The sequence below is a fragment of the Gorilla gorilla genome, chromosome 5, assembly GCF_029281585.2.
Source record: "Gorilla gorilla gorilla isolate KB3781 chromosome 5, NHGRI_mGorGor1-v2.1_pri, whole genome shotgun sequence".
Classification (NCBI taxonomy): Eukaryota; Metazoa; Chordata; class Mammalia; order Primates; family Hominidae; genus Gorilla; species Gorilla gorilla.
In genome coordinates, this window is record NC_073229.2 from 138,338,498 (window position 1) to 138,360,246 (window position 21,749).

The 21,749-nt window shown below is 38.2% G+C and overlaps 1 protein-coding gene across 5 annotated transcripts in view; it reads right to left on the reverse strand.

Annotated features, from left to right (window-relative positions):
- The window catches only part of HS3ST5 (heparan sulfate-glucosamine 3-sulfotransferase 5), a 286,591-nt gene that overhangs the window by 89,982 nt on the left and 174,860 nt on the right, over positions 1–21,749 (reverse strand). Inside the window, exon 4 of one of the 5 annotated variants that reach the window (XM_063707806.1) lies at positions 1,352–1,446. The exons of the other annotated variants lie outside the window; for them this stretch is intronic. The gene's annotated coding sequence lies outside the window, so the exon portion shown is untranslated. The remainder of the gene's footprint in view (positions 1–1,351; positions 1,447–21,749) is intronic. 5 annotated transcript variants of the gene reach the window in all.

The following is a 21,749-nucleotide window of genomic DNA, read 5'->3' on the forward strand; positions in this document are numbered from 1 at the left end:
AGTGTTTCTCTCTGTCTCACCTCACATGTGGCTAAGGAGAATATGGGCAAGGAAGAACCTCCAGAGAGGAAAGTTAGAAGCCATGGAGGCCAATGCCCAAGAATGTCCACCAGGGTCTAAGCAGAGGGCATCAACCCCTAGAAGGGCAGGGAGGCTGTTCCTAAGTGATACGGTTTGTATATTCACTCCTGCCCAAATCTCATGTTGAATTGAAATTCCCAACAGTGGAAATGGGGACTGGTGGGATATGTTTGCATTATGGGGGTGGATCCCTCATGGCTTGGTGCGTCTTTGCAATATTTGATGAGTTCTCATGTGATTTGGTCATTTAAAAGTGTATGGCACCTTCCCCCATTCCCTCACTCCTGCTTCTGCCATGTGATATGCCTGCTCCCACTTTACCCTCTGCCATGAGTAACAGCTCCCTGAGGCCTCCTGGGAAGCTGCCATGCTTGTGCCTGCAGAACTATGAGCCATTAAACCTCTTTTCTTTATAAATTACCCAGTTGCAGGTATTTCTTTATGGCATGCAAGAACGGCCGAATACACTGAGCAGCAGGCTTTCATCACTGGTTTGGATCAGGGACTACTATGTGTTTCCCTTTCTTTCTTTTCTGAATGGGAGATTATACTGCATTATCCTATTACTACACTAACACTACATAGAGGGACTCTGTGGGCAAAGTCAAGAATCTTAACTGTTTACACATTACCAGCACAAAAGAGCTATCTCAGCTCTTGTTGGAAAAGCCAGTACATGACTTTGTGCTGGATGCAAAGACTGAGTGGGATTTTGAAAACACATAGTTATTTGGCTATTTTGGGTACGAACTCAGATGAGGATGCCACAGACTGTTTTCCAGCCTCCCGTGCAGCTAAATGTGGCCATGTGACTGAATTCTCACTGATAGAACGTGAGCTGAAGTGATGTGTGCAACTTCCACATCACTTAAGAGGGTTGTTTGCCCTTCATTTCTGCTCCTCCATGCACAGGGACACTGGCATGGCAGTGACCTCACTTCAACCATGAAGATGAAGTTGACTGAAACACAGAAGAATAGGGTCTTGGAATAACCTAGTGCAGCAGAACCAACCTACCAATCTGGACTACTCATTCTGAATTGTTAGGTCGTGAGAAATAAACTTCCTTTTTTGAGGGGTGGGGGAGATGTTTTGGAGTCTCGCTGTGTCACCCAGGCTGGAGTACAGTGGCACAATCTCAGCTCACTGCAACCTCTGCCTCCCAGGCTCAAGTGATCCTCCTGCCTCAGCCTCCCGAGTAGCTGGGACTACAAGCAAGCACCACCACACTTCACTAATTTTTGTATTTTTAGTAGAGACAGGGTTTTACCATGTTGGCCAGGCTGGTCTTGAACTCCTGACCTCAAGTGATTCTCCCACCTTGGCCTCCCAAAGTGCTGGGATTACAGGCATGAGCCACCGCACCTGGCAGAGAAATAAACTTCTCTTAGAGGTAAGCTTCTGTCACTTTTGATCTCTGTTGCAGCATATATATCCTCCTTCATCCAAATGCATAAAATTATAATTTCAGAATGATTTGATATAAGAAAATCGTTACTTCTAGAGTAATTTGAATTGGAAATTTCATTTCTAGGTACCATAAAATCATTTTTCTAGACATTATAAATTCTTAGGTCTGCAGCCAACGGAACAGAACAGAGACCTCAGAAATAACACCACACATCTACAACCATCTGATCTTTGACAAACCTGACAAAAACAAGCAATGGGAAAAGAATTCCCTATTTAATAAATGGTACTGGGAAAACTGGCTAGCCATATGCAGAAAAGTGAAACTGGACCCCTTCCTTACACCTTATACAAAAATTAACTCAACATGGATTAAAGACTTAATGTAAAACCCCAAACCATAAAAACCCTAGAAGAGGCCAGGCACAGTGGCTTATACCTATAATCCCAGCACTTTGGGAAGCCGAGGCAGGTGGATCACCTGAGGTCAGGAGTTTGAGACCAGCCTGGCCAGCATGGTGAAACCCCGTCTCTATTAAAAATACAAAAAAATTAACTGGGTGTGGTGGCGGACACCTGTAATCCCAGCTACTCAGGAGGCTGGGGCAGGAGAATCGCTTGAACCCAGGAGGTGGAGGTTGCAGAGAGCCAAGATCGCGCCACTGTACTCCATCCTGGGCAATGAGAGTGAAACTCTGTCTCAAAAAATAAATAATAAAACCCTAGAAGAAAACCTAGGCAATACCATTCAGGACATAGGGATGCCGACTTCATGACTAAAACACCAAAAGCAATTGAAACAAAAGCCATAATTGACAAATAAGATCTAATTAAACTAAAGAGCTTCTGCATGGCAAAAGAAACTAGCATTAGAGTGAACAGGCAACCTATAGAATGGGAGAAAATTTTTGCAGTCTACCCATCTGACAGTTCTAATATCCAGACTCTACAAGGAACTTAAAAAATTTACAAGAAAAACAACCCCATCAAAAAGTGGGCAAAGGATATGAACAGACATTTCTCAAAAGAAGACATTTATGTGGCAAACAAACATGAAAGAAAGCTCATCATCACTGATCATTAGAGAAATGCAAATCAAAACCACAGTGAGATACCATCTCACGCCAGTTAAAATGGTGATTATTAAAAAGTCAGGAAACAACAGATGCTGGTGAGGCTGTGGAGAAATAGGAACATTTTTACACTGTTGATGGGAGTGTAAATTAGTTCAACCATTGTGGAAGACAGTGTGGCGATTCCTCAAGGATCTAGAACCAGAAATACCACTTGACTCAGCAATCCCATTACTGGGTATATACCCAAAGGATTACAAATCATTCTACTATAAAGGCACATGCACACGCATGTTTATTGAAGCACTATTTACAATAGCAAAGACTTGAAACCAACCCAAATGCCCATCAATGATAGACTGGATAAAGAAAATGTGGCAAATGTGCACCATGGAATACTATGCAGCCACAAAAAAGGATGAGTTCATGTCCTTTGCAGGGACATGGATGAAGCTGGAAGCCATCATTTTCAGCAAACTAACACAGGAACAGAAAACCAAACACCACATGTTCTCACTCATAAGTGGGAGTTGAACAATGAGAACACATGGACACAGGGAGGGGAACATCACACACTGGGGCCTGTTGGCAGGTGGGGGGCAGGGGAGGGAGAGCATTAGGACAAATACCTAATGCATGTGGGGCTTAAAACTTAGATGGTGGGTTGATAGGTGCAGCAAACCACCATGGCACATGTAACAAGCCTGCACATTCTGCACATGTGTCCTGGAACTTCAAGTAAAATTTAAAAAATTAAAAAAAATTTCTTAGGTCAGCAGAAATTTTAAATCTGAGGTATATCACCACTTTGATATTACATGGAAAAAAGTGTAATACACATATACAAAAGTTTAGTTTTTATCAACTATTCAAAAGTAGTCCTGAATGATTTAAAATACTGTCCAAAATTGTGGTAATTCTGCATCCTGTCATATCAAGAAGAGACAGGCTTAAAAGAGTTTCCCTTTGTTGGTTAGATTAACATTTAGCCAAAAGATAAGTGAGGCTATTCATGTTAGGAGGATGCTCTGGTACTTTTGGCTAGTGTTAATTTTAAATACAAGAATTTGTATTCTATAGGGAGTAGGAAATGACTATGTTTTTCTTGATGACCATTAAATATTCTTACTGAAAACTAGTCTTCTGCTCAATATTGTCACATAAATGGTTTTAATTTAACAATACTTTCAATACAATTAACGGCTTTGGATGTCCTGTTAAGTTTGTTTTTAATCTGTACTGTTATTTGTGCACACTGTGGTATTCACACAGATCTAGATGTCACATAGCCTACACACACAACCGCCAATATAAAAAACACCATTGAGCTCTATTAAGTTCCAGTGGCACACAGTGCCAAAGGATTGTTGTTCAATGTTTGACTTCTTAAAGTTTCCTAAGACAGGCAATCTCATAAGCAAACGTATAGAGACCCAGCTGCCCTTTTGACTAAATACATCAAAATAAGTATTTACTTCATATATGAGAAATAGTACAAGTGCCCTTTACAGAGAAGAGAATCTGGGGAAAGCTGCTTCAATTAGACCTTTATATGAAGGACTGGAGGTGAAAGCCCTATTTCATTTTCATTCAAGAGAGGTTTTATGAAGAATATGGGGTTTCACAAGCTGTCTGGGTGTGATGGGAGAAGGAAAGAAGGATTTGCATTCTATAGCATACATGCAATATTTTTAAAAAAAGATTCAGAGAAGGAGTTAATGCCTGAGTGTAGGAGATGTATTCAGCAATTATAATAAAATACTGAAAGAAAGCCTTATCATTTGTGCTCATATTTATTTATTCACTGCAAGCATGAAAAGAAACCCCAGAAGGAATCGTCAAATTGTCTTATGTGAATTACACTGGAAAACGTGTTTTTTGGACATTTTCAAAGCTCAAACTATTTTGCTTGTTCTTGAAAGTGGGAATTCTAGTGTAACTAGAAAGATAAACATCCTTAATATCCTTTCACCTTGCATTTTTACTGCTTTTTTTAAAGCACGAATAAAAAAACAGAAAGCACATATTCGCTTGCCCCTGTACATTTTAAATGACTGTTTTACAAGTCATTCAAAAGATGGCTGACTCTGATAGAATGAAGCACTCAAAAATGTTGATGCTGAGGCAAAGGAATGACCCATGCCTTACAAATTAATCATGTTGAGTTAGGATTTTTTAGTATTGTTTATTTGTCCCAGCATTATCTGACCCACAAAATAGCTGTCCGACACCACGTAATAAAAATCCTTTTTTATAATGGGGTTCTACTTAGAGATCAAATGTCAGTGTTCTTTGATCTTTGTTGCTAAGATATTCTCATTATATGGAACAGAATTCAGCAGGTGTTTGATTGTTTATCCAGCAAAGGGGAAGGTGAGCTGGGATTAAATTGTTATGGCATAGCTTCGTTTTAGGCCCGCTGACTCTTGCTGAATTTGGAATAATTGTGTTGCTGCATAGCAATCTTGCTAAGTACAATAGGACACTGAAAAGCTTGGCTCAGAAACTAATGGTCTGCAGCTACCATCTGTGGGATTGAAACTAAATGCCTCTAAAAGAAATACTCATAAATGTAACTAGCCATCTTGTTGATTAGCTTTCTGGTAAATGGGATTCCAGTTGCCTAAATGAACCAGTGCAACCTCTCTCTGGAAGCCAATAGATGGACAACCACTTGCTTCTGAGTTAGCAGTTGCCCAATAAATTCCAATATATTTAAAGCTCCTTTGAAAGAAGACACTCCCAAATTATGTAAAATGTAGAAAATTATATCAACACTTCACAAGCTATAAATTAAAATAGAAAAATATAAATTCCTGTGCCAGTGTTTTCAAGGTCATTATTTTTCAATTCAATACATTCAGCTATGCTCTTATCGCCTATTCTTTGTGGCTAGGTTAATTATATGGTGACAATTTCAAAATTATGTTTATTTTATTTTATTTTTTTTAATTTTTGAGACGGAGGGTCTGTCGCCTAGGCTGGAGTACGGTGGCGGGATCTCGGTTCACTGCAAACTCCGCCTCCCAGCTTCAAGTGATTCTCTTGCCTCAGCCTTCTGGGTAGCTGGGACTACAGGCGCGTGCCACCATGCCTGGCTAATTTTTTAGTAGAGACGGGGTTTCATCATGTTAGCCAGGATGGTCTCGAACTCCTGACCTCGTGATCCACCCACTTCGGCCTCCCAAAGTGCTGGGATTAAAGCCATGAGCCACTGTGCTGGGCCATAAATTTATGTTTCTTATGCAAAATAAATTTCAGTTTCTATTCTCAATATTAGCATGCATTTTCTATTTTTAAAGAAAAAGAATTATTCCTTGCAAATTCACACTTCTTTCAGTGTACACATCTATGCTGCACATACCACTCTGATAATCCATTAACTGTTAACACTCCTACCTTCTTAACTTTTTACATTTTTCACTCCAGAAATTTAAGCTTTTGAGGATATCATTTCCTGTTGAAATCCAGTTAGAGGAGAAATTTTAGGTAATTAGAAATAATTCTGTTACTACCTGAGCTAAGCAGAAACTGGTTTTTATAAAGAAGGAGGAGTGTGAAAGCTCCCGGCAACTCTACAGATTTACTTTTCTCATCTTTCTTCTCAGAATTTCATCTTACAGCTCAGGAAAGTCGAGGCTAAAGTGGATTTTGCTGAGAGTTTGTCAAGTTAGAGGGGCCAGCGCTGGCTCAGTTCTCCGCCTTGACACATTTTCTCTTCCTGTGGTCCAACCTCCCAGTGTAAGTGTGATCCCAAGTGGCCTGCCACTTGAGCAGTCAGTCCCTGTCTCCACTGCGAGGGATGTAAAAGTTCAGCACCCATGAAGCCTTTGCTGCTAGAGGCTTTGGCCTGTGCTTTGAGCTGTGATTCCAAATCTTCCTTGTCTTGAATGACTGGCTCCCAGTTTTGTTAACTGAATCTGCCTGGGGATCTGCCTAATAATTTTCATGCTCTTTATTTTGCTTTGGGCTAGTCCTAGTCTTTCTCTCAGCCCTCACACCCCTCTTGACTCTACAAGGAGTTGAAGTCTTGCCACTGATCCCCAGCCGATGGTTGAGACTTTACCTATCAGCTTGAATATTCCCAGTTGCAGTATTTAACTTGTTCACTGAAACACCCTTTTACTGCCTGATGCCCACGGTACTGTTAATGTGGGCAGCACTGCCGTTTGGATCCTGGGCTCTGTCTCCTGGTTTAGACTTCCTCACAGTACCAACAGCTGGGATATCTCCTTTTGTATGTTCCATGCTGGTGCGGGAGTGCCAGGTCCTAAACCCAGGTCAGCCCTGCTCCAGGATAGCTAATTGAATAATGTCCAGTAATCCCCATTAAATAACAATAGGTATAGGTGGAAATATTTACATGTTCTATTGGGATTTCATTATATTTCCTAATTTTATAAGTGGCCTGTTTCTACATTTGCACTGATCCACTCCTTTTTCCCACCTACCTGCTGAAAAATCATATCCTCTCTCCATGGCAATATTTGCTTCATGCTCATCTTCATATTCATTTTCTCAATGGGGCAGACTCCCGTTGCACCATATTGGTGGAGAGATGAAATTTCTGTCCTGGATTATCATATTCTGTCTTATCTCATTCATTTGCTCTTCTGTGCTCAGTGAGGTATGATAGAAGTGGCAGTGTGGTGAAACTAGGAGGCCAGTAAAAAACGTAAGTAATTTTCACCTTGGTTTTTTCTGTTTCAAGTTCCTGGGGCCCTCTTTTCTCCTCTCTCTTCCTCTGATGAGATCAAGGACTCAGTGGTGTCAGCTTTAGTCACCTTATTAATAACTACTATCTTAGTACTCACAACAATCCTGCAGGCTGGGCATGATGAGGCCCATTTTGCAGATGAGGAAACTAAGATGCAGAAAGGTCAAGATTATTTTGCTTTTAGCTCTTCGCTGTTCACGTCCCTTCAACTGGACAGTGGTGAGCAGGGAAGGGTTATCAAGGGGGCTCAGGGGGACTGAATGTGCACAGGACAAGGAGAGGGTTTCGTGGGGAGCAGAGAGGATCACAGGAAGTTTTAGTTCCTGGGTCTCAGACAAGTGGGCAGAAGCAAAGGCAAATCTAGATGCTGAAGGTTTGGCTCTTGGGACTGCAGTCTATTAATGAAGGAGAGGTAAGAAGGGAAAGGAGATGTCTGAGTATTCAAGGTTATGTCTGGAATGGTTCATTTCTTGGCCAGCTCTGACTTTTTGCAGTGTGACTAGAGAAGTCTGTGATCAATTATTGCTGCCTGCCTCAGTGGGAAGGCGAGGTGAAAGCATGCTTATTTTCTGATCCTGCTCAATATTCCAGCTGGCACTATTTAGAGCTGAAAAGGGAACCCAAAAGAGAAGCAAGGTGGTAAAATTTGGATTGAGACTGAGTGTGGTGGCTCACACCTGTAATCCCAGCACTTTGGAAGGCTGAGGCAGGCAAGTTGCTTTAGCCCAGGGGTTTGAAACCAACCTGGGCAACATAGCAAGACCCCATGTCTGTTGTTTTTGAAATCAGTTTTAAAAAAAGACTTAGATTAGATGTATCAAAACAATATTGATTGTAACTGTGACATATTTGAATAAATCCTTGAGGGGCTTGTACCAGCCTGTACAAGTCAGACTACTGCACCCCATCACATCTTATTTAGTCTCTTGCCATTCTCCCTTCCCCTCACCCACTTCATCTGCTTACTTTGCTTGGGGGAAGGCAGGAGGAGGGGCACATAAACATGTAGCAAGTTCCTGCCTCTGGCATTTTCTGGTCATGTTGCTCCTTCCTGGGATGTGCTTCACGCAGATGTGGGCAGGGTTTGCTTCCTGTGGCCTTTGTCAAATGTCATCTCACTGATAAGTCTTCCCTGAGTGCCATACATAAGAAGGCAGCCTCTCTCCTCCCATCATCTGGGCATCTTCTATCCATTTGACTTTGCCTTATCTTTCCCGATTGCGCTGGTTACATATGCATTTACTGCCTGTCTCCCCTCCACCATCCCACCCCCAGCTGGAACGTCCGCTCTGGGAGGGCAGGCCATGCATTCTGTGCACTGCCATTGACCCAGCACGGAGAGGCACCCTAAGAGTAGGAGGTGCTTGAGACGTATTTGTTGAACAAATTTATGCTAATTATCTTGTAGAACAATATCTCTCATGCTTAATGCTAATGTGTTTAACTCTACTTCTTACACATTGTATTTTATTATGATACAAATTTTGTTAATGACAATATTATCTTGTGACTTAATAAAGTGTCCTCTTATTCATCCCCATGCCAGTTTTAAGTGGCCTGTAGAGATATAAATAATAGGACCCGAATAAATAGAAGAAAGAAGAAAAAGAATAGAGAGTAAAGTGAAGTCCATGGTAGAATTAGAAAACAAAATATTAGTCTTCTGTTAATCAAGCCAATGGATTCTATTCAAAACTTGGAAAAAAGAGAAAAAAAGAAAAAAAGACAAGCATGCTACTCTAGTTCCACCAGGCTGCTGTGAAAAAAATCTGGTTTTGAATCCAGGTCTTGTTACTTACCAGATGTCTACTTAGGCAAATGACTTAATTTCTCAGATTCTGACTTTACCTTTCTATAAAACAGATATAATTAGAGTGTCGACCTCATCTACCCTTTAAGCAACAAAACCACTCTGTGAAGATGCAGAGTTCAAGAAGGAACCCATTATATCACACACCTAAGTAACATAATATATATTTTTTAATGGAAAATTACCCAAACACTATCCCTTCGAATCTCTTCTAAACACAAACGTCACGTACTGACCTGGCTTGGGCTTGGTGTGAAATGTGGTAATAAACACACCCTGTATTTATAGATTGAAATGGAAGCAGTGCTTTCACATAGAGTTCCTACAACCCCCTAAACTAATTTGCTAGGCTTCTACCTTAGTGCACCAACAGGAACTGCCTGTAGAAATGAATAAGCTAGTCTGGGTGGACCATACTGTAAATAACAGCCACCAGGAAAAAAACAAATCCTGAGGAAAATTAATTTTCAACAGTGAAACAGGGCAGAGAAAGCAGAACCGTGTTTCTCCTGCTTGTGATTTATAGCATGTCTTCTCTTAACTCACAATAATGAATCACCGACTTTTCTTCCAAGGAGTCTATTCTCTGAGTTTGACTCTGTACATGCAAGGACAGGACCTTTCCTTCCATGTGGAATCCCTCTACACTAAAGCTTCCACATCCTATTCTTTCCCAAATTAACAAAAAATCTCCAAAAGGAATTTCTCCAAAGAGGATTTTCTCCCTCATCCCATTCCTGGTTCTTCAGACTCCTCAGCTGAGGTTCACCATGAGGCAAATTTCTAACAATTGGATTAGGGCATGAAATTCATATTCTTCTAAAGAACGTTTGCATGATTCAAAGGTAAATGTCAAAACAGTGATGGAAAACCTGTTGTGATCAAAACTTGTATGTATTTTGTAGTTGTGCTTAAGTTTAAAAATATGTATTTAACAGACAACGGATAGTGTAACTCTCTTAAATATACAGTTATGTAGTGTGCTATTGAAGAATCACATTTACCTGGAATTTCATCAACTTTTAGTTGTGGTTCCACTTATTATTTGTACCCTGGTTTGCTCAAAGCCAGCCTCTTCTAAGAAGAGTTGCCACAGATCTCCTTTTTGACAAATCTGGTGTTAACACTTCTCGATATCCAGTTTATTTCACATCTTGGCAGCATCTGGCACTATTGACCTTTCATTCCCTTCTTCTAGGAACATTTCATCTCAGTGGTCATCATGATAACCCCCTCTTCACATTTCCCTACCATCTCTGTAGCTATTCCTTCTCGGTGTTCTTTGAGGTTTCTCTTCTTCCACTTGTTATCTTAAATATGGCTTTTCCTCAGGGCTCTGTTCTAGGCCTTTCTCCTCTCACTCCAAGCTCTGCTTAAGCAACCTGTCCTGTGTCCAAGGATGCTGTAATTACCATGTTATTTACATCTTCATAAAAGGTTTCTCACCTGAACTCAACGCTATTTATTCAACACTTACATGTCTTCTGCAATTAGATAATAACAGGCACTTCAACCTTAACATGCCCAGTGAAATGCACTGTCTTCCACCCATCACCTTCTCTTCCTTCTGCATCTTTTCCTTCCATGACTATCCACCCCATTGTCCAGGATGGAATTACAGGTACCATCCTAGATTTCCGAGTGTGATACTTTCTACTTTCTACCCATCCTCTTCTCCCTGTTCCCACTGCTGAGACCTGAATTCAGACCAGTGTAACCTTCTACTCTGTTTACTGCCCCAGCCTCTTAACTGGTCTTCCTGCCTCCTGTCTCATTCCCATCCAATTCATTCTTTACTTTGTTCCTAATATACAAATCTGATCAAGACATTCACATTTAAATCCATTTAATGGCTTATTCTGAGAGTATAATCATTGTTGCCAGGGGCTGGGAGTTGCACGGGGATGGAAAGATGTTGGTCAAATGGTACAAAGTTTCAGTTAGATAGGAGAAATAAGTTTGGGAGATTTATTACACAGTGTGGTGACTATGGTTAATAATAGTGTACTGTACACTCAAAAATTGCTAAGAAAGTAGACCTTAAATGTTCTTATGACAATAAATGATAAGTATGTGAGGTGATAAGTTAATTAGCTTGATTTAATCATTTCACAATGTATACATATATCAAAATATTACACAGACCACAAATATATAAAATTTTTATTTGCCAATCATACTTTAATTTATAAATTAAAAAGTAATGAAACCATCAGTGGCTTCTAATTAGCCTCAGGATAAAGTCCAAAGTCCAAGAGTCCAGTCTATAAAACCTTAATGCTTGCTTTTTTAGCATTACCCCTTCCTTTCTGACACTTTTCCTTCTCCCCTCACCTCCCATACTTAGGCTTCTAAGCTTCAGGCTTTCTTGAAATCTTCCTGTTCTCTAATGCTGCCTCCTCTGCCTATTGCATTCTTGTTCCTGTACAACCCCACTCCTCCCTAACCTGATTAACTCCTTTGCATCCATCAGCTGTCAATGGAGCTGTCACTTCTTTCAGGAAACCTTCCTGAAGTGAAGCAGCGCCTCCACTGTGCAAACTCATTGTGTCTGGATCCTCCCTTCATGCCTGGTCCCATGGCACTGTAACTGTCTGTGGACTTGCAAGCCTCGACAGCTTTGTATGCCTGTGGACAGTGTCTGAACTATTTCTGGTGGAATCCCTGTGTCTTACATAGTGCATAGCATGTAGAAGGTACTCAATAAATATTTGTGGAAATATTAATAAAAGAAAGAATAAAATCTAATTGTGAGATTCTAGTTGATTATATAACATGTCTGTCTATGCATAAATTATGAGCAGCAGAATCTTTAGTATCTTAGGCAGAGGTTGGAAGAATACTCATCTTAAAATTGAAAAAACATCTATAACACCACCCAATAGTTACTGAGTATTTATCACGGGTAGACTTTATTTATTATTATTAACATGTGTGAAGTGCTTCATGTATGTTATGTCATTTTGTTCTCACAGTGATCTGGGAGGCAGGGACTATTATTTTTTCCACATAGCAGACAAAGAAAATGAGGCTGAGGGAGATGAAGCATTTGGCAAAAGTCAGTTGGCAGAGCTAGGATTCTATGCAATCCCCAAAGCTCATAAAAAACCATTTGACAAAATGGATAAGTATGTTCAACCAAAATGTACTGAGGACTTGTTCTTTGCAAAATACCATGCATACACACAATTCCTGCTCTGCTCCAGTGAGAATAACCAGGAACCCTGAAGAGAAGGCATTGCATTAAGCTAGTTATTACCATCAGCCTGGCAAAAAATGTTCTGTATTACAGGGAAGCATATAATTGGGCAAACCAAACATCTTTTCAGCTTTTCTGCATTCAATGCTGTAATTTCATTTATTTATCATAAAATGTGACTTCACAGGTTTATTAACAGTCAAATCCAGATGCAAATGCAAATAGAGAAATATAGTAGAAAACCAAATAGCAGATTCTCATTATCTGCCTTTTGTTGAAATCTATGCCAATGCTCTTCACTGTAAAGAAGTGCTGAATTACAGAATTTTAGGCCTGAGAGAAACCTAGAAATTATTTACCCAATTCTTCCCAGTTATGTCTAATCCTGAAGTCCAAAGAACATAACTAGTAACTGTGAGACTACCAGTAACTCATGAAAACTGGTTGGCCATATCTATGAAAGCTGAACTTCTATTTATTCTGTGGCCCAGCCATTCCACTCCTTGGAATAGACCCAACAGAGGTGCTTTCATATTTTGCCAAAAGCCATGTATAATAATGCTCATAGTAGCATTTTTTTCAATAACCCCAAACTAGAATCAAAGCAGTGATCATCAATAGTAGGCTGGGTAAGTAAAATATATTTAAACAATGGAATGTACTGTGCAACAATGAGAACAAAGTATAACTACAAACAGCCAAGAAAATAAATGTCAAAAACATTATACCAAGTTATGACTATGTTTATACTGTGTTCATAAAAACAGGAAAATCTAATCTACAGTGTCATGAGTCAGGAGAATGGTTATTAAGGGCTGGGAGGTGACAACTGGAAGGGGACACAGAAGTGTTTGTTGGATGCTGGTGATTTCTGTTTTTTGATCCAAGTGCTAGTTACACAGGCGGGCTCACCTTGTGAAAATGCAGTGAGCTATACACTTACAATGTATACATTTTTCTGTGTATATGTTAGATTTCAATATAAATTTGAAAAGAAACCTTGGAACTCATTTAAGCCTAAGACATTATCAAAAAATTTTCTGGCACAATGGGAAAAATTTGTGAAATGCCTTGAATCTTAATTCTGCTAAAACTAACATTTGTTCCAGTCATAGATCAATAAAAACAAATACTTCAGTATTGCAAACATTTGCTAAAGAAACAAATATGTTTGATGAGAAAACAAAAATCAGTATTTCCTTTGGCAAGTACTTGCTGTATTGGAGGTAGCAAATGTAAAACTTGTAAAGTGTGACTGCATTTGTTTACATGCTCAATTTACACAAGATTCAGAATTTTGTAAAGCTGCATTGCATTTTTAAAAACTGTAGGAATAAAAATAATTGTGACAGGAATAAAAAGATTGCATTTCTAGAATGTTGTTATGGATGTGTCTCAACTCCACATAGTTGTATGATGCCTGGCAGCAATAGGCGTGCATTTGCTGTATGAATGAAGATAGTATACAGGGTACTCTTTAGAATACTTCTTATCAATCTTTGTTGACACCATGATTATTTTTAATACCTGGTTAAATAGGAAATTACTAATACTTTCTCAGTATCCTAGTAGACATTGAATGGAGAACGACTAAAAAAAATCTCTATCAAAGTGCTAATTCATATTATTTTACAAAATACTTCCAAATGACATATGAAGCCAGTCATTTAAGATAAAGAAGTTTCATTAAAGAAAAACTTGAGATCTCAGAAAAATGAATTAGAAATTGCCCCTCCCCCAACTACATTTAGAGAAAATATTGAAACAGAAGTATGATTCTCCCTGGAAGTAACTATATATTAAATCAGTGTCAAGAAAACCTTAGAAAGTATTAGCTTTCAGGGAAAAACACTTACAATTTATATTTTCTATTTTTCAGTAATATATCCTTACTATGACTCTAAAATCTGTCTAATGCACCATTAACATTTTAAAAGAAAGTTCTCTAGTTCTTACCAAAAAGAAATAAATAATATCTGACAACAGCATTAGGGAACATAAACATAAAATTACCTGTTATTAAAAACTGAACACATTTTTCTCAAAGAAATATATTACTCAGCTATAAAATAGTATGTTTGCCATTCACACTAATGTTTCAACATTATGGTTCAATCTTCTAAAAAGCTGACATGGAAAATAATGGTGTAATAAACTAATTCATCATAATGTGCAAAAGAAACCACTGAAATAAATTGTAATAACCTTTCAAAAACTAGCAGCTTTTAAAAGTATTAATTTCTACTCCAGATAATTGGAAAGGACACCTGGGTGGGTAGGCAATATTTTTTATGGGATTGCTCTGTCAGGAGCTCAGATTGTCTCTGGACTCAGCAATGATCATTTAGAACTAAATGACAGTGAATCTTGCAAATGGGTCTTCCTAGATGGTGTTTGCCATAAATTACCAAACTCAACTCCCCTCAAGGTCAGCGATATGAGAGGGCAGATATCAAACGGCCTTCGTGGAGACCTAGAGTGGTCCTTGGGTTTCTCATAAATGGACAATAGTTGTGTTGGCTGCCATAAAATCAACTTAATGGACTGACAACATAAATTACCATCAAACTTTGACAACATTCCTCCTTAGGAAACAACTGAAGAATGCTTTTATATCAAAGCTGGGGAAAATGGATAACAATATGTTTTGCTCTATACTAGATCATAAATATTTTTAACAATGCTAAGTGGAGAATGAATTAATATTAGAAGCCATGATATGTTTTACCTGATGCATTAAAAACAGCATCTAAGTAATTCTAAAACGACAGTTGCTTCCTGAAGTTATATATATATGTATATATATATATATATAAATAAATAAAATGCAGTGGCGTGTGTGTGTGTATGTGTTAGGGAAGAAGGTTGCATTTGCCTGGCACTCAATATTTTCACTAAGTATAAGCAATCAAAAATGATATTACTTGTTTTCTAATCTTTTTTATCTATTAATATACAGTCCACTGGACCCATAGGAAGAGATTCTTGACCTCTCACACTACTTTGGATAAATCATAAAATCACTTTCTCTATGGCTGCATTTTTCCACTTGGAAAGTAACGTAATTATTATACAAATATATTTTGAAGACAATGGAATTATTCCTAAAATGAAGACACAAAAACCCCCAAGTTACTGGAAAATCATATTAACATATTTGTGAAAATAATCAAATCTAGACTTAATCAATTCACACTTTAAAAAGCCAGTTTGGTAGAAAATATAACAACAGCTAAATTAATAAAATAGAATTTTGGAGGTAAATGAAACATCATTGTTTAGTTGAATTTTCATCTAATTGTGCTGCCATTCTGTATCTGCAGTTATTATTATTGTGACATAAAGATAAAATTATTCTCTCAGTAATTTTTATAATAGAATTTATTATCTCTTAAAATGCAGCAGTGTCCTTTAGATTTTGCTAAAAGAAGTGCTACGTCGAGTAAAAGCAACATCTTCCTTGGATCCAGTGGCATCTCAGGCCAGGAATATTATATATAATGTCTCGTGGACTCCATACATTTTATAAACTATAAAAGTTTCCAAATAGGATTTAAAATTAGTGTATTTTGTCTGTTCTCCCCCCACATCTAGTCATCACCTTCTGTCACGTCTTCCTATGAACTATCTCTTACATTTTTTTCTTTCCTTCTGTTCCTGTTGTCACTTCTGCCCAGAACCTCATCACCTTATACCTGAATTATTGCAGTAGTTTCTTTGCTCCTGTTCTTTTTCCACCATTCCATCCTGCCTAGTCCTGCCAGATTAATCTTTTTTAAAGGACTACTTTAATGATGTCACTCCCCTGCTCAAAAGTGTACAATGACTCCCTATCACTTGGAGGCCACAGGCCAGAGTCTTTAGCTAAAATCAAAGCCTTTGGCTGTCTGGCCTCACCTCCTTTTCCAGTCTTCTCCAGTTCCCTTGCACAAACCTTCAGAACAATAAATGAATCTGCTTCCTGGCCACTTGCACCACATGCACCTGCCTGACCAGTGCTGTCCATCCTCTCTGCTGACCCAGTTACCTTCCTTTCTGGAGTCCTTCTGACCACTTCAACCCATAGTCAGCACCTCCAGCCATGAAGTTGGAGCACTCTTTTTTTTAAGCATGATTTATTTCACAGATGCAATATTATGTAACTTTGGCTTTTGTTACTTAATGGTTACCCTGCCTTTTCTCCTTAATTAATTTGTAAAGTTCTTTGAGGGCGGGGGGTTTTGAATTATTATCTGCCAATGTCCCCAGCACAACGCTATAAAAATAGTTGGCCATCAATGGCCACTTGTTTAATGAATGAATGCAAAACGCTGTTCTAGGCTTCTTATATGATTAGGATGAAAGCTATTCAGTTGTATTTGTGACTTGTGGTATTTCAGAGCAGCAATTTACATATGAGGCAGTTTTCCTGAGTTTAATAAATTCTCTTTTGTTTTTAAAGTTCTTAGTGAAATTGTAGACTATGAAATACAAATTGAGCACATGAGATTTATAATGTAAAAATCTGACTCAGAAATCATGGGCAGCATTAGAATAAACACAAACTAGTCCATATTCGTCGAACTAATACTAACTATCTGAAAGTTCCTGAATATCATAAAGCTCGGTAAGTTTTAAATAAAACTGAAATCATCCCAAGAATAAGTTAAAAGAAAAAAAGGTAAGTACGCGGTAGTCCAGAGTCTTTATTGTATAAATAAGACATACGTTTTAGCATATAATATTATTTAGTAGAAAGAATATGGATTTTTAGAACTTGACAAGACCTGAATTGGTAACTTAGATCTGCTCTTCTCTAGGTGTGCCATTTTGTGTCAGTTACTCAATGTCTTTGAACGTTAAACCTCTCATAAGGCAAATGAGAATATTAATTTCTAATTTATTTGAAAAATCTGAGATGAATGAACTCTTTTGAGCTGTTTACTAGGATAATGAACTTAAGGTCTCTAAGGCAGCTAACCCAGTACCTGGCCTGTTAATAAATGGTAGCTACTATTACTTAACTAATTAATTAATGTATCTGTCAATCATTGTTTCTATTTGAGAGTTTTTGTTTTTCACACCTAGCCTCTCTTATAGTTAAAGAGCATGGGCAGAGGGGTCTAAAAGATCTGGGTTTGAATTGTGGTTCTACCATTTATTAGTTTACTAATCTACTTATGAACCTATCTTAGCTGCAGTTTTCTCAGCTGTATAAGAAGACAACAAAATCTCCTTGAACTAATTTTCTGAAGACTAAGAATGATCCATTTTAAAGTGTCTGGCATACAGCTGGTACTTTATTAAGAGCAGATATTATTATAATTCTCATGAGTCTTCTCACAGACATCCTGTTATATGTCAAAGAACACATGCTGATGAATACTTTTAAAGTAAAATATGTAGGATTTTTTTCGCTATAATGTTTCACTATCTTGCAGAAAAACATAATTTGGTATTATAAAAATTATTCCTATAAATAATATTTGTATAGTTTATAAAATACCTTTACAAAATACCTTACAGTTTACAAAATACCTTTGAAACTGAGGACTATACCCCCAAATTAGCCATTTGTTGCTGTGTGACTGTGATCATTATTCTTGCAACCCATTCTGCCATCAAAATGCTTAATAATTAACAATAATGATAAACTGCAAATACTAAGGAGGCTATGAACAAAGTCCAATGTGTTATTGTCACAGGCCTATATTTTTAGAAATACTTGACAGTTGAAATTGGCCAGATGAAATTGAGCAATTGATCATAGATTCTCCATCTCAGCAGTATATCTTGGAAGCAGAGGCCTCCTCTAGGCAGGCTTTGACAAAGGACATCTAAAACTGGTTTCTTAACTTCTTTTTGACTTCTAAAATACCGTCTAAAGTATTGGTTAAGTTGCCTGTTCTCATTTGGGCTAAAACACAATTCTTAAAACATCCGGAGTAATTCTGAAATAAACGTATATAAGTGTAAACAAAAGAATAGAAAGAAATTTGGGTAATTTTCTTAAATTTAAATAAATATACTATGTGACATGCTGAGATTAATGACATTATCTAAACTCGGTAGGAATGCAATTAAGTGCTAAGAAACGGAAAGCACCTCACAGTTTTATAAGACTGAGCTGTTTTTACTATCATAATAACTGAAGCATGTGCTTAATAACTCATCAAATACATTTACTTCCCTTCAACATCTACAAGGTCAAAACCAGTCATCAGCCATAACTTAAAGTGCCATTAATTCCTCTGAAAAACTGTTAAAGAGATTGTTCCAAGAAGCACCAGGCTGTATCCCATTGAGGTTCCTGGGGTGTTTCAGGGATGCTGGGATGTACTTTTAAAATGATGTATGGATGGATAGTATTATTCTTAATGCTCCAAATGAAGAGCTTGCCATACAACTGTTCCTTATACAAGGTACAGGGCTCCATATGCAACAGTTCTGATGTTTAATGTTTTGTCCTATGTCCAATCCTTGGTTTAGTGATTATGGCCATTATACCTACATTTTAAAACATGATCTAACATGTAAGGGTAACTGCCACTTAGTAACTGAGAACTGCACAGCATCGGGTCAGCATCAGCGCTAGGTCACTAGGGGCAATCTTGTCTAGATTTGCTCCCAGAATCTCTGCATGAGCATGGGGTTTCTACATCTTTGGTCTTTGTTTCATTTTATTACTTCCACTTCTTCCCCATCGCCTGCCAGGGTTTTCAAATCCTTTGGGGATGTTTTGTTTCAATGTTTATATTTACCAAACTCACAACTATAATTAATATTTATAGCACCTCTGATCATTTCAAAGCTATTTCACAAATAAAATACCTTGATCTTCATAGTAATGTCATGTGAGATGAGAAAACTGAAGCATGAAGAAGTTCTATAATATGCCTGAGGCAACTTGACGTCAGTGTCAGAGTACCTACCTCAGGACACTGAACCTCGCGCTCACTTCACCCCCATGACTGCTACATCATTGGTTTGGTCTTTGGATTAGGCTTGCGCCGGAAATTCTTTCTCACCAGCTCTGTGATTTTTAAACATATTAGTTAAACTCTCTGGATTTTAGCTTCCTTGTTGGTAAATGGGGACAACAATGCCTACTTCATAGAGTTATTTGAGGATTACATGAAATGATGTATGTAAAGTTAAAAACCTAAGCCAGGCACGCTGGCTCCTGCCTATAATCTAGCTACTTGGGAGGCTGACGTGGGAGGATCCCTTGAGGACAGGAGTTCAAGACCATCCTGGGTAACACAGCAAGACCCCATCTCTAAAAAAATTTAAAAAATAAATAAATAAAAATAATAAAGTAAAAATACCTAGAATAAGGTTAAGTGTTCAAAACTGCTCATCCTTCTAATCCCTACTCTTGGTCATCTTCACCTAAAGGTAGTTTTCTTAGGTCTACTGAGAGTCTATGAAGCTACTCTGGACTTCGGTGTTGGGCTGGGAGGCACAGTAAACTTAATGTATCATCAGTAGGGTGGTAAAATATTTACCAATAATCTAAGGATTTATCAGTCATCTGCCACATCCCAGCACAGTGCTCAGTACTTCACATGCACAAAGAAATAGCAGCAGCCAAGGAACTTTGCAAGTGACAAGAACAAGACTTAATGATTTTCTAGACAATAAAGAGATTCCAAGAGTGGCTGGCATGCTCCATTTAACCAAGGTCTTTGTAAATTCTCCAAAACAATTTCAAATAGAATAAAATAATTTTAAAACTACTTCATATAAATTGTATAGCTTACTTTTAAATGGCATATTCCACCAAATCCTAAAATGTTATTTTTTTATAGATAATGATACTGTATCCAACCTGCACTATTACACAGGGTGAGGGAGGGACCGTAAAAGGACCAATCTCTCAGTGAACCTAGGAATGAGAGGTTAAATTGTGTTCGATGTTTCTGCTGTGTTTCCATTACTGAGTCACCTAGATTTAAAATACCCTAGGGTAGGAATAACCTTTTGGTTTTTCTCCCTCCTTTTCCTTCAGTGCCCCAGAACATAAAATACTTGTTGAGTTGCATTTTAGCCTCTGAGTCAGACTGAAAAAAAGTAGTTTGACTCCATCCAATTTGAATTAGCTCACTAAAAAAAGGTATTTACAGTTAAGTGGAAGCATTTCATCTTCTGATTTTTTAATATAAAACAGTGAAATCTCAGCATACTTTAGTTTAAAACTATAAGAACAGAAAAGAATAATTTGTTTTCTTCTTGAGACAGGGTCTCACTTTGTCACCCACACTGAAGTGCAGTGGTGCGATCATAGCTCATTGCGGCCTTAAATTCCTGGGCTCAAGCCATTTTCCTGCCTCAGTCTCCTGAGCAGCTGGGACTACAGGCACATGCCACGGTGTGTGGCTGGAGAGGAATAAATGTTATTGTTATCAATAGCAACTGGTCACTGCGCACATGTGTGTGAGACAATATTCGGAATGATACAGCCTAGGGTTTAAGACCAGAAACTTTAGTTCTGATTCTGCTTCCTTTAGTATTTTTATCCAGGGACACAGTGTTCCTGTTTTGAGGATGGGAACAATGCATATATTTTATAGCATTATGGAGAAAATTAAGATGGGATATTACTGTAGACACAGTAGTAAGTAGGCAATAATTTTGAGTGTTTAATGTGTGTCGGATACTGTTCTAATCAACTCATTTAATCACAACAACTCAATGAGATGCATAGTATTATTATCCCTATTTTAAAGATATTAAGGCATAACAGTTTTAACAAAAAACCTTGCCAAGATCACCCAGCTAGTAATTGGCTGAGCAGGATCTCAAACGCAGGCAGTCTAGCTCCAGAGTCCCTGCTCTGAGCCACTTCCCTGTGCTGCCTGACTCCATCACAGCAGCTGGTGACATGCTGGTTTCCCCTCTTCTTGGGTTCTGGTATACAAAAACACAACAGATCCTGTCTTTTCCAGAAAGAAACAGTTGTTATAGCAAGGACACAGGATATATGCACATATGGATAAAAAGCACGATAGAACTTGTCAAACAAATGTCAGAGGAGGTATACAACAAGTTCTACAGAAGTCTGGAAGAAAGGAAATAATGGGGATGAGGAAATCGGCAAGATTGTTGTGATGTGGGTGACCTTTGACTTTGTTTGGCGTTCGAGAGTAAACAGACCTAAAACTATCAAAGAGTAGTTGGGAAAGATATTTCAGATAATAGGAACAGCAAAGACAAAGGATCTCCGTGTTCAGGAAATAAGAATCAGTTTCATGATAACTTCAGCTTGACAAAAACAAACACGCACACAAACAAAAAACAACACACACAAAAGAAAATCAATAAAAAAAATTTTTAAAAAAGAATCCATTTCATTGACGGGGAAGGTTTCTATATGGGCAACACTGAAGCAGGAAGCAGTTTAAAGTGATTTTGTACAGTGTTTTAGAAGCTCAAGAGAGGAGAAAGACCTCCTGCTGGAGGGCCACCAGGGGGTTCCGA